We start from the raw sequence: 14,728 nt of genomic DNA on the forward strand, positions 1-14,728 counted from the left end.
ACATTGGATATGATTGTTAGAGTTCTGCCAGCCATATTGAGCCATAATATGATCTTGAAAATGGAAGCCCATATAACTAAAGATGGTGGTGGAAAAAGATTAGAACCTGGCTGTCTGAAGACACTGTAAAGTTGGCCTGGTATGCCAGCCATGAAAAGTGTATGTGTATTTGTACGTAATGAACTTCTATCTTGTTTAAGCTGCGGTGTCTTTAAAGGTTTTAGGCATATACAGCTGAATCTAATGCTTATTAATACTGGTGGTGTTTGTATTCCTTTTATTTTAGTCACTGAAATAATGGATTTAAAGTAAGACTGATCTATTACTTAGTTTGTTAACAATTTTCTATAAATCCTTTGGCTTTCAATATGCAGTTTGTTTCCTTCTAAGGAAAAGGGGCTCAAGGCAAATACAGAGTTACTCCTCTTCAAACTCTCATGGAGAAGTAGATCTGCATGGCCCAAGGGGTGGACTGTGGTGCTCAAGGTTATAAGCTACTCAGATAGAAATGATCTACTTAGAAAATAATCAGTAATAAACCCATAGAATTCCAAAGTATGAAGTAGAAATAGAATTATAAAGAGACCTGAGAAATTCAGAGCCATAGCAGTAGAACTAGAATATCATTTTCTGCAGTTGGCCTCCAGTGCATCAGCCACTTTGTGCTCATCCTACCTGATCAGCATGATGTTATCAATGAAATGGCTTCATGTGATGTTCTCCAGTGCATCCATTAGAGGAGTTTCATACTGGGCAGAAATAGTCTTGCCCTAATACCTTCACCATGCTCAGGCATTAGCTGGGTGCAGTTCAGAATGAATGGCCTTGGCATGAATCCCATGAGGGATCTGAAGATGCAACAGCTGTAGGCTGGCAGTCAGTTATCTCACCTCCTCCCCTGGCAGCAGGTTCTTTTGAAGGAAAATCTGGAAGGCATAACTTCCTGACTGTCACAGAGCCTAAATTCCCTTTTGTCTGATAGTAGCAGTGGAATATCTATATATAAGTAGTGTATTACACATGCTATATTACAAATGCTATATCTGATATTATACTTGATATTAAAACTGCTATCAACGCCACAACTAATTATCTGGTTATTAGATTATTGATTATCTAGATTACTTAGTGAATTATTTGATCATTATGCATGCTATTTTTCTTACTGTTTCTTCTTCAATTCTATTTTTTCTGTTTTCAGTTTACTGTGCTGTATTCAATCTCAGTTTCCTGGAATTTTATAAACACAGCACACTTCTTCATCAGTAAATGTTAGATTTTTTTCCCCATTTTCAAGGATGTAAAAATAAAAATTGAACAAACATTCAAATAGCAGAGTTCTTACAATCAGGCATATTCAACCTGAATTTCATAAAATAAAAAAAAAAGTTCTCAGCAAACAATTTGCAAGTATGAAAGATAATAGTAAAGAGAAAAGAGGAATCATTGTGATAATAAAACATCCATATCTCCCATTGTCTTTTAGTGAAAGCACAAAAAGTATTCCTGCCCATATGTGCAGAAAATGCAGGAACTATAAAATGTACACTTCTCATCTTGTTTTGCCTCCGCCAAGACCAATTCTGAAGGGAAATAAAACAGAAACTGAAAGATAACACCAAATATTAAAATCTTAAGTCTTTTAGGGACACTGACATCTATTTGTGTTGATTATGTGTATAGTGGCGGGATGTTATAGAGTACGCGGGAGTAGAAGTCAGGAGATAGGAGGGGATTTGTCAGAGAAGCAAAGTTTTAAGTTCTGCTGTTGTCTCTTTCCTGCATTGCCTTGGAATAGTCTTGGCTAGCCTCATCTTCATGTAAATCAGGTTCACCTCACCTGTGTTAGAGGAATGTTAGCAGGCTGGCACATACAAGCTATTGGGTAAAGGGCTAAGAGAAATGGTACAGATTCACAATCCTTCAGCTCTCTGCCAAAATTTCAAACCCTGTCTCTCATTTACTTTGAAGATATTGTGTGTAGATTTTTAAAATTATGTATCTGTTAATGCTTTGAGAGTCCTTTTGAGTGCATTTTTATTGTCTGTAATTCTTCTTAGTTTTATTCAAGCTGAATTATTTCTTTATGAGTATAGTTATTTTTATTAAATACCAGACATTGTATATGAACAATTATTCTTTAATTGATTTCTCAACAAAACAACTGGCAAATCAAACCTGGAAACATAGGAAAAAATAATATATCAGGACCAAGTGGAATGTATCCCATACATTGCCAAGTAGGTTCAATGTTTTAAAATAATTAATATATTTTACTATATCAACAGGCTAAAAAAATTATATAATCTCAACAGAGGCATAAAAAGCATTTGACAAAATTGAATATGTTAATGATATTTAAAAAATATTTTCTCAGTCAAGTGTGAATTAAAGAAAACTTCTTCAACTAAAAAAGTATCAATTTTAAAAACATGCAGTTAACATTATACTTAACAGTGAAATACTGAATGCTTTCCCCTTAAGATTAGTACTAGGGCAAAAATGTCTACTGTTTTCACTTCTGTTCAATGCAGGTACTAGCTACTGCAATAAGTAAGAAAAAGAAATAAAATGCATCTGAATTGGAAAGGAAGAAATATAACAGCCTCCATTCACAAATAACATGACAGTCTGCATTAAAAATCCTAAGGAATGTATAAAACAGCTCCTAGAACTGATGGGTAAGTTTCAAAAGATCACTGGGGACAAAGTCAATATATAAAAATCAATTATTTTCAATATACTAGAAATGAAAAATTAGAAACAAATAAAACAAAATATGAAATACTTTGTGAGAAATCTAACAAAATATATATAAGATTTGGCTGTTATGAACTATAGAACAATTTTCATAGATTAGAAAAATCAATATTGTTAAGCAGCTAATTCTCTCCAAAAATGTTCTATAGATTTGATGTAATCCCAATTAAAATACCAACACACTTTTTCATGAGAAAATCAATCAAAAAGCTAATTATAAATCTGGAATGGAAAAAGCAAAGAAAGAATAACACTGCCCACCAAAAAATGGAAAAAATCAAAGTGGGTAAACTAATAGTACCCAACCTACTGAAACTCTACAGCAATTAAGACAGTGAGACAAAGTGAAAAGACAAAGAAAAAGATCAATGGAACAGACTAAACAGTCCAGAAATAGACCCACACATATATGGTCAATGGACTTGCAACAAAGTTTCCAGACAATTCAATAAATAAATTACTATTTTCAATAAGTGTTATTGGAATAATTGGACAGCCGTATGCAAATAAAACCTCAACCCATATATCACATCATGAATGAAATTTAACTGGAAGGATCGCAGACTTAAAACTGTAACATTTTGAGGGGGAAAGCATAAGAAAAAAATCTTAGTGGCCTTGGGTTAGGTGAAGATTTCTTAGAGCAATAAAAAGCAGAAACCATAGAAAAGTGATAAATAGGACTTCATCAAGAATAAATATTTTACTCTTTGAAAGACTTTGAAAAGACAAGCCATAGACTAAGATAAAATATTTTCAGAGCATATATCTGATAAAAAAAAAAAAACTTGTTTCAGAATATATAAAGAACTCTCACAACCAAATAGGAAAACAAACAAGCAAAACATTAAAATTACAGGCAAAAGATTTGAACACCTAAGAAGATAAACTGACAGAAAATAAGTACATGAAAAGAAATTCAATATCATTAGTCATGAGAGAATTGAAAATTAAAACTGCAAAGAGATACCACTACATATTTAGAATAGCTGTTTTTCTGTTTTTGTAAAGAAAAAAAAAAAGATCTGACCACACCAACTGCTAGCCAGTATACAAAGCCACCAGAACTCTCATATATTATTGGTAGGAAGGCAAAATGATATACTACCACTTTGGAAAAACAGTAAACAGTTTAAATTTAAACATATAATATGCTTCAATAATCCCACTCCTAGGAATTTACCCAGGAGAAAAAAAAGCATGTATCCATACAAAAACCTGTACAAAAACAAATTTATCAGCTTTGTTTAAAATTACCAAAAACCGAAAAGCATTTAAATACCCACAAGCTAATGAATAATAAACTGTTGTACATCCATACAATGGAATACTACTTAGTGACAAAGTAGAACAAATGATTGCGTTATGCAAACACAGATATGAATTTCAAATGTACAATATTAAGTAAAAATACACAGATTCAAAAGGCAACAACTGCAGGATTTCATTAATACAACTTCCTAGAAAGGACAAAACCATAGTGACAAAAATCAGATCAGTAATTGCCATGGACAAGGTGTGGAGGAAGCAGATTGATCACAAAGGGACATGAGGGAACTTTGGGAGATGACAGAAGTGTTCCACATCTTTATCATAGTGACAGTTAAATTAGTGTATGCATTTGTCAAAATTTATAGAACTGTCCAATAAAAAGGGGGAATTTAACTGAATGTAAATTGTACCTCAATAAGCTTCATTTGAAAAAAATCATTTAAGGACAAATGTAGTTTTTTACATTTGTTTTTAGCACAGAACTAGTGGCACTAGCAATCTGGAATCATTGCGGTCACTAAAATTGGATCAAAGTGACTGGAGGCTGGTGTAAGTCCCTGCGACAGCTAGGCTCCAACTATGTCAGCCTTACCACACTAGGGGATGGAGGAGGGCCTTCGGAGTTCTAGCACAAAGTGTGTGGGTATCCTAACCCTTCATGATCCCTGGACTTCAATTTTCGTCCCTATCATTTTGCAAGTCAGTCACAGTTCTGCTTAGCTTCTTAGCTTCTCACTTGACTTTTAGAATTGGCAGCTGCTATTGGGAGAAACGGTCTCCAGGCACTGGGCTCACTTATCTGGGTTTCTTGTTTTTTCATTGATCTTATTCCTAAAATTCTTCACAGTTCTGTTAGCTATTAGATATCTTCAAGCAAAGATAATTATTTTTAAATGTCCAGATTGTACCTTCTCTTTTATTTTAATTATTTCTCTGCCTTTTTCTACCCTCATCTCTACTCCAATAGTGAGTCTCCTTGTGAGAGCTAATTTACCTATTCTGTCATCATGCAGGAGATCTCTGCCTTTCCAATGTTTATTTTCCAAGGGTACTTTTTCTAATCAATAGAAAAGTGGATATCCAGGGCAAGAGTTTTTGGGAGGTTTTGTTTGTTTGTTGTAATTTTTAATCCAGTAACAGCCATTCATTTACCTTCCACCTAAGAAAGCTTAGTCTTGACCATGTATCTATAAGGGAGTCTGAGTAATGCAGTTATAGATGCCCAGCCCAGGAAGAATGAGACACCAACTGCCTTTGTCACATGAAGCTCCCAAACAATATGCTCAATTAATATTTTGGTTCTTGTAGTTCATGGACTCAGAGGTCTGCTCTTCATCTGAATCCTTAAGATGACAAATATGTTTTCTTGTTTTGCAGTATTTTTTTCATTATTATTATTATTATACTTTAAGTTCTAGGGTACATGCACACAACGTGCAGGTTTGTTACATATGTATACATGTGCCATGTTGGTGTGCTGCACCCATTAACTCGTCATTTACATTAGGTATATCTCCTAATGCTATCCATCCCTCCTCCCCCGACCCTACAAAAGGGAGTGGTGCCCCCTTTCCTGTGTCCAAGTGTTCTCATTGTTCAATTCCCACCTATGAGTGAGAACATACAGTGTTTGGTTTTTTGTCCTTGTGATAGTTTGCTGAGAATGATGGTTTCCAGCTTCATCCATGTCCCTACAAAGGACGTGAACCCATCCGTTTTTATGGCTGCATAGTATTCCATGGTGTATATGTGCCACATTTTCTTAATCCAGTCTATCATTGTTGGACATTTTGGTTGGTTCCAGGTCTTTGCTATTGTGAATAGTGCCACAATAAACATACGTGTGCATGTGTCTTTATAGCAGCATAATTTATAATCCTTTGGGTATATACCCAGTAATGGGATGACTGGGTCAAATGGCATTTCTAGTTCTAGATCCCTGAGGAATCGCCACACACCGTCTTCCACAATAGTTGAACCAGTTTACAGTCCCACCAACCGTGTAAAAGTGTTCCTATTTCTCCACATCCTCTCCAGCACCTGTTGTTTCCTGACTTTTTATGATGGCCCTTCTAACTGGTGTGAGATGCTATCTCATTGTGGTTTTGATTTGCATTTCTCTGATGATAACTTCATGATTAATTTTAATAATGTGTCTTATGATAAAGAAATATCTATATGGGCTTACCCTTCGGACATCTTCATGGCTTCTGGCCTATTCCTCCTCCTACAGAGAAGATCGTGTTTAACTCCTAATCTAATTCCCAGGGTTTATCAAGTTTTGTCTACTGCCGTCCTGCTGGCCTGAGGTGAATTCTTTGCTTGCTCCTGAACCTGCATTTGCTTTGCGTTTTAATTCTTGAATGTTCAACACCACCTTGACTCTCTGCTTGGATTTCTGCGAGTTTTAGTGGACAATCTCTTTCTGTTCACAGTCAGAAATCACAAGTGTTGTGAAAGGAAGGAGGAGACAGTATTGTGCTGCTTCAGAATGAAACTCCCTCAGTCCTGAGAACAGCTGCCTAACTGGTTTTAGTAAGGACAATTTTCTGAACCAGGGGTAAAGCAGTAGGGAAGAAGTAAAGGTCTTCAAACCATTTTGGAGTGGACTGATTTTCACTGTTTCTAAGTATATGGAACCTGCAAATCATTTTTAGTTTTTGTTGTTTTAATTCTAAGATAATTGAAAGCTCCTTCATTGTAGTGTTAGTTAACTTCGAGTCTAGTTTTGGTGGCAACATGAGAATTCAACTTTTCTGAGTTTTTAAATAATATTTTAGTGGTAAAATTGGGATAAGCTGGGATAATGACTATTTTCTTCACTCTGTTTTAAATCAGAATATTTTTATGTTTGGCCATATTTTACATGGTTTTTTTTCATCACTTAATTTTGAATTATCTTTTGAAATTTTTTTCCAACTCTTCAACCTTCTCTATCCAGTTTAAGATCACTAAATTGAAGACTCCCTAATGTCTGTAGTACTTGGATAAACAAGATAAATAAAATCAAGGGCATAGCATTGGAATGTGAATTGCATTATGCATTGAGAATGATTCAGGATCTGACAAGCAAGATGAATACTAAAGCAGCAACAGAAATACTTTCCACTGGTATCTTCACAAATTCAGAAGACCACATCACACGCACCAAAGGCCACATTTAATGCCAGTCTGTTAAACTCCAAATGCAAGCTTTTAACATAAAAACGAAACAGAGAGTTACATGACTATGTAACCATATAATTTCTTTTTTTGTGTGGGTGCTTTTGTTTTTGTTTTGCCTTTAACCCGGTGAGTTATTACTAGTTTAATACCTTCTGTTGGGATAAAAGAAACAAAAAGGAGAAAGGATAGGTTAGCCTCTTAACACAGGCCCCAAAAAAGGACGAAAATGGAGCATCTTTCATCTTTCATGGTTATTATTTGTGGGACTATAATTAGATCCTCCAGAATAATCATTATAATTCATATACTACATAAAAGTCACTCACTCTTTTATGACATGAAACATAATGGTCCTTTCTATATCTATGTAAATAAACCTCCCCCACCCTGTATCTTTAAGAATCAGTGTGACATAGCTCCAAAACTAGATACTCCATTAAACTGATGAGTAAATAAATTATAAAGATCAGCAATCCTTTCTAATTTACATGCTACTTAAAGGTGTTATAATGCAAAACTTGCTTGTAACATTTCCAGGCATTCCACTCATCTAAATTAAATACAATTCACATATTTGATGGATAGATTTGCTATTTATATTTATATATCAATGACTGCTTCCTTTACAAATGGCTAAACCACCCTCAACTAAAGCAAACACAGAAAATGCATGATTGTTCCACATTTTCAGCAAACCTATGGATGCATTTGATTTTATACACATTGGCAGAATGCAGCCCTTATGTCTTGGAATAGGAAATTCACAAGCCGCCAAAGAGGAAGAGACAGCTCTCACTTTTTGTCTTTAAATACACTCTGTGTCTTTTCTTTGCGATTCATCCAGGCTTTTGTTTCTTATTTGTATTTTGTTTATTTGTTCCTCTGTGAGTTAGAGGTTTTGTTTTTGTTTTTAATACTAAAGGGATGTCCATAAAAGGTCATATTACCATTGAAAATACTTAAGCTCTGTTTTTCCCCTTTCAGAACAATATATCACTTCATTTTCCAAATTCACTCAGCTTTTGTGGTTTTCACATGTGTTACTTGAGAATGTTGGCAGATCTGGAATTTTATGAGGAGAACTGCCCTAGAGGTTGCTTTTTTTTCAAACCTTATGGAGAAGTTTCTCTCCACAGCTCTCCAGGCTCAGGTCACAAGCTTTCTTTGCAGCATGTCAGGAGGCAATTAGAGCATTTGTTCAGGCTGGAATGCTCTCTTCTCTCAGAGGCTGCTCTTACTGAATTTGTTGGGCTTTTAATGTAATGTTGAAATCTGTTCCTGCTTGACTCCTACAGCTGGTTTTGATCAGGCTCCTCTAAAGAGGAAGTTTCAATTAGCACAGCTCCAAATGTGCTCGGGAGGTATATTTTATGACGACTCAACTAATAGCACTCTTTGTTCCTAGTGGTGTGTGACTCCTTAACAAACACAGCCATTCGTGTGAGTCACGGAGTGACTTTATAGCAAGGCTAGGCTTTGCCAAAACCAGAAGAATGAGACAGCCAAATTGAATTAGTGGTTGAAACACATTAATTTATGCTAGATAAATGTTATTGTGTTCCCGTGGGCAAGTACTCAGGTCATAGGCTTTATGAACTATTTGCAGCAAGAGGGCTTGGTGGCAGTAAATCAGCTCTAGAGCAGGACTTTGCAGAGGACTTATAGCCACTCACTCTCCTGTTTCCTTAAATTGCCTCTGCCATTTTCCCCTCCTTCCACTGAGATAGCTCACCATTTCGTACACATTTTGTGATATTTAACATATAAGCAGTTGGATTAATGATTTGTGTAGGCTTCGCTTGACTCTGGTTGAGATGTGGCCATCTATTATGCCTGTGGCCCTCGCCGCAGGCAGCTGTGTGTTTATCATTCCAGACTACAGATCTCGGTGGGTACAGAGCTCTGGCTTAGCACCAGCTTTCGGAGTCCGCGCAGCTGTGCCGTAAATGGAAACCTTGATGCCTCAAACACAGCACACACAACCAAGTCCTGACAAGGCTGTTTCTCTTCTGGGAAGGAATTAGATCCACTTAAGGCTGGATTATTTCTAGAGTAAGAAAAGTAGAAATAAGTGTTTTCTGGCTGCAAATTGTGGCAAGTGAGAGATGATGCCAAGAAAGAATTATGCATAAATGATAGTGTTTAAACTTGTTTTTATGTGTTTAAATGTGTCTCTGCCAAAAATCTGACAAGGCCTCTCTGTTGGCATTTTTTCAGAGAGAGACCACTCACACACCAAGCATTTTCTTAATAAAGAAATAATTGTAAATCACTAGTGTCTAGGCAGGTGATAACCAGTTTACCTTAAACATGATCTCTTACAAAACCCGGGGAAAACAACGGGCTGGGTAAGGAGTGATGAATCACTGCCTCCCTCGCTCCAAACCACCAGAAACACCAGTGGATCAATCAAATCCCTGGAAATTTAGTGCCATGAATAAGGGGCTAAGCTTCAGACTTACTTCTAGGGTTTTTTTTTTTGAGAAGGAGTCTTGCTATTTCACCCAGGCTGGAGTGCAGTGGTGTGATCTCGGCTCACTGCAGGCTCCAGCCCCCGGGGTTCACGCCATTCTCCTGCCTCAGCCTCCCGCGTAGCTGGGACTACAGGCGCCTGCCACCATGCCCGGCTAATTTTTTTGTATTTTTAGTAGAGACGGGGTTTCACCGTGTTAGCCAGGATGGTCTCGATCTCCTGACCTCGTGATCCACCCGCCCGGGCCTCCCAAAGTGCTGGGATTACAGGTGTGGGCCACCGCACCCGGCCGCTTCTAGGTTTTAATACTGATGGTACCCTTATTGGCTTGGCAATCTTGAGCAAATTGCTACCCTCTGTCTGTGTCCTCACATATGAAATGGAGATAGTGGTAATACCTACTTTTGCAGGGCTCTTTTTAAGATTAAAGAAGTTCATGAATGTAAGTCATTAACAAAGGGAATGAGGAACAAGGTTAGCCCTCAACAAACAGTAGCTTGCGTTAATTATTGGTATTGCTCTTATTACTGCTGTGGATCCAAAAGAAGGCCATCTTTACCTTTTATTTTAATTCCCCAGTGGCTAGTGGAAGGAGCTGCTGGTACAGTAGAGGTTACCTTTTCCTGGTATAATCTCTCATTGTAGATGGAAGAATACCCAAGAGCCACTCACCATATTCTGTGCAGCCCGTTGACCTTGACCTGCCTAACCCTTTAGACTTACGCTGCTCTGATGTTTGCTTTTTATGTTTGAAGACAGCTGCTATGACATCTATCATAAATATTTAGCATACAGTAGAAAGGCTTGACACATGTCAGGTTCTCATCACATTTCTCCTGAATTCAATTTTGTGTTAATGAATGCCTATGTATGTGCTTAAAGCTCTATGTTTAGACTTTGGGATAAAACTTCCCCCAAATTCAGCACAATTTCCTAAGATTAGATAAATGATATCTTTTTCAGATTTAGAAAAAAAAATGCTGTGTACCCTTTAATCCTGGAAGAACAATAAGGAAAATAAATACAGTCTAGCCTCGGGGCCTTTAAGTTTTCTGAATTAGTTCAATCCTACGTATGTTGCTCCAGCTCAGTTCTCAACTAAAACCCATTTAACTGTTTGGATTTAATGTATCTGTTTGGATTTAATGATTGCTATGCAATCATTACCTGGCTACTTGGTTGATTTAAATTTTTAAAAAACACACACAAATTTAGTCAAAACTTTTTAATACATCTATGTGTATAAGCACATTAAAATATGTTTTTGTTTTGCTTCCCATTTTAAATTAGAGTTCCTTAAGAGCAGGTCCTGTGTCTTCTCAAACTCCAAAAAGTGTCTACAGCACCTTTTACAACATGTACCTACTGAATGTTACATACAAAATGATAAATGTGGCTTAATTTCCCATGGTCAATTTTACCTTCTAAGTCTCAAGCAGAATTTCTTATCCTATGGATTTTTTACTGAGTTACTAAGAAAAATTAAGTATAAAGAATGTCTCATCTTCAATATTAAAAGCTCCACAAGAGCAAGGACTCTGTCTCTTTAGTTCTTCCTCCCTAGTACATCCGAGTGCCTAAAATAGTCCTCTGGCACACATGCCCTGAAATATTTGTTGAAATAATTATTTTATTTTATTTTATTTATTTATTTATTTATTTATTTATTTATTTATTTATTTATTTATTTTGAGATGGAGTCTCCCCCCTGTCACCCAGGCTGGAGTGCAGTGGCATGATCTTGGCTCACTGCAACCTCTGTCTCCCGGGTTCAAGCGATTCTCCTGCCTTAGCCTCCTGAGTAGCTGGGACTACAGGTGTGTGCCACCACGCCCAGCTAATTTTTGTATTTTTAGTAGAGACGAGGTTTCACGGTATTAGCCAGGCTGGTCTCAAACTCCTGACCTTGTGATCTGCCCACCTCGGCTTCCCAAAGTGCTAGGATTACAGGTGTGAGCCACCGCACCTGGCCGAAATAATTGTTGAGTTAACAAAAAGTGGCTGAAAAATAAATTAACTGTTACTTCTTCTTTGTGTTTTTTACTTCCTTCAAGTCACGTTTTCTTCTTATTTTTTCTCTACTTATTAACTACGTATATTTTATTATTGAAATTACCTTCTCAGGGATCAATTTTCATGGAAAAAAGTAGAACTGATAGTATTAAAACAGTTTTATAGTAAACAAATGGTGAAATTTGCTTAACAAGTTGTCTCATGCCAAGGCTACTGGTTTTTAAACTACAACCAATAAATGTGTTTTTCTCTGGCACTTTCTGAGTAGCTCAAAATGCTAAGACGAGTCCCTGGTATATTAACAGACTGGGGTCAAGTGTGTGACATGATGAAGAGCATCTGTCTCGGGCCAGGAGTCATGGGGGTTCATAAGCTTCCCGTGAAGATGGCTAATCAATAAAAGTTCTATGCTTAGGATTTTGTACATTTTGTTAATTAGGACAAAGCAATAGGCCTTTGTGGCAATTACTCAGACAGTGATGTAAAAAGATAGCCTGACAAACAAACCTCCATAATCCACTTACATCTCACAGAAGCCAAAGGGTTGGAAAAGCCTATTAGCAAGCTCTCTGCCTGTCTGTTTGGAGATGTTGTTAAATCGAGAGTCTGCTCAGCACCTGAGGCAGTCTGTTAATAAAGATCGTTTGTAGCAGATTTCTGTTCTATTAAGAATGGACATAAAACAGCATAATTTAAAACATGTCAATAACTCAAGGCAAAAATGCCAAACATAGTCTGTTCTGTCTTTATAAAATGGAGCCAAGTATACACAAGGAAACTGCCAGGAAGGCTTCTGTTGATTGCGTTTTGAGATTGTTCATGATAAATAATGTGATCCTTCAAGTTAAAACAACCTCGTGAGTGGGTATCTCTGTGCCTTTTCTGCAGTAACTCAAGGGATCTTTTCTATTTAGGGGCCAGTGAGATTTCTAACCCCCAGTCCGAGAAGATGCCTTCAAGCCTGTGCCCTTTGTCAGCTTCATGAATTCATAATAGTTTGTGAGTGTTTCATTGTTGTTGTTTTCTCTTATTCTTTCTGTCCTTCTCCTGAGTGGCATTTATGGGCTCTGTGGGAACAGATCTTTATAGACATGAAGCTAGAGTTAGGATGTCTTGGGACGATTCACTAAAAAATGTAAAACCACCAACACAGTGCCACCCTTTGTTTCATACATTTGATCAAACATGCTAGTCTGTTTTCAATGACTGTGCTGTATTTTTAACAAAAAAACAACGACCAAAAAGTCAATATTCCTATAGTGTTTATCTGGCACTTACCATATTATACGGGCAAAGGCAGATGGATAGCATTCTAAATGAGTACTTCAGGAGGATGAGAGGAGGGCTTGGAGAAATGACAGTCCATCACTGCAGATGTGCACTAAACCCTGCCATGTTTAACAGGCCTGTAGATTAAAATTTAACATGCTGTGTCTCCCACATCAGGCTAGGTGGATGGTTGAGCCGGAGTGATATTATCAGCTCTATTAGAAGGCCTCTCATGAACCGAGTGGTGGTTTTAATTAAATCCAGTAGGTTGAGAGAAGTGGTTTGGCAGTTTCAATTGATTTATTGTGTTTGTGACATCTGGGCCTGATTTATTGTATTATTATCTCACAGAATTGTTTTTGGACACTCACCCTACATATTTTCATTCTGGTTTGGGGGACTTGTAGCCTATAAGTATGTGGTATTTTCATTCTATGATTTTAGTTTTCTGTTTGTCTCTTTTTGTTTTTCTTATATTGGTAGGATGGTGAACTGTTGAATTCATTTGGTAGAGAGTCTCTGTGGGTTTGTGTGCATGAACAGTAGTACTGGGTTGGAGTTGTTTATCATCATCTGACCTAAGTTCATGGAGAGACAGAGTGAGAGAGATTGACAGTTTTTTAACGTAGTTTATGAATTGCCAAACTATTTGCTCCATGTTATGGTTTTCTAAAGTTTTTAAGTTTGAGCCTTGGATATAAATATGAATACCATGTCATAGAACGTTTGTTTCCAATTATGTGAAAGTGGTGAACATATTCAGCTGGACATTACACAAGTGTTGCCCAGTCCAAATTTTCTAGCAGTCAAGTACATTTTAGAAAGTATCCACTTCAAATTCCACAAAGCATGTGTAAAAAGGGAGAAAAGGGAAGAATTAAGCTGCGATTTCTGCCATACGGGAAGGGCAGAGAAGTAAGCAGGTCCCAATCAACCTACATGTCTTGTTAATCTATGACTGAGTGGTTGCCCATCCCAGTTATAGATGCTATGATAACTCATCGGGCTCCCAGCTTCATGGCTATTTCCTACAGCTGGGGCCACCTAGCCCCTACCTGAATCCCCAGCCAGGGTTCTGGGCCGAATCAGGATGAATTTAAGAATGGCTAGGTAAATAACTTAGGCAAATCAACTTCAGGTCAGCCTCTGGTTTAGCGCACTTTGACCTTCTGCCTTAGTATTAGAATTTAGATTTTGCCATTGTTCTTGGTAGTCAGCCTCTACGTGGTATTTAATCCACTAAGAATGACTTCCTACTTTTTATTATTGCAGCCATTTCTCTATCTCAGTAAACTATCTTGTTAGTCTTAGATTTCTTTCCTAAATACCAACAGTATTGCTTTGAACTCAAGTTTGGGACATATCTAACACAACTACTGGTCTATCTGGGTATCTGCCTATTACCTGTGGCCAGAATCCAGTGATGACCACCTCCTGTGCAGATTTGTGTCTATGCATTACAGGTTGGTCTACCATCCAATGTAGTCTGCCCCATTAAACTAGGCCTACTCTGCTATGTAAGTGTTTTTACATCGTAATACACAGAAATGTCAACATTCTTTTCTTTGAAACAATGATTTTGCCCTCATTTCCTTTTGTGGAGTTGTCAAATTAAATAGGGAATGATTTTTCATCACCATGCTACATAACTAGGGTTAATTTTAAAACTTTATTCTCTGTAGCACTCAAGTTGCTTTGGAAAACTATGAACTTGTTTGATTTTGGGGGGAGTCTGTTAAATGGAATCCTCCAAATTGGGTGAGATGGGATATGTGA

At 37.1% G+C, this 14,728-nt stretch overlaps 1 long non-coding RNA gene across 1 annotated transcript in view; it reads right to left on the reverse strand.

Annotated features, from left to right (window-relative positions):
* The window catches only part of LOC131383766 (uncharacterized), a 43,151-nt gene extending 28,713 nt beyond the window's left edge, over nucleotides 1-14,438 (reverse strand). Inside the window, exon 1 of the long non-coding RNA XR_009214022.1 lies at nucleotides 14,357-14,438. This is a non-coding gene — a long non-coding RNA (uncharacterized LOC131383766). The remainder of the gene's footprint in view (nucleotides 1-14,356) is intronic.
* Nucleotides 14,439-14,728: the final 290 nt, after the last annotated feature.

The sequence above is a fragment of the Hylobates moloch genome, unplaced genomic scaffold (assembly GCF_009828535.3).
Source record: "Hylobates moloch isolate HMO894 unplaced genomic scaffold, HMol_V3 SCAFFOLD_6, whole genome shotgun sequence".
NCBI lineage: Eukaryota > Metazoa > Chordata > Mammalia > Primates > Hylobatidae > Hylobates > Hylobates moloch.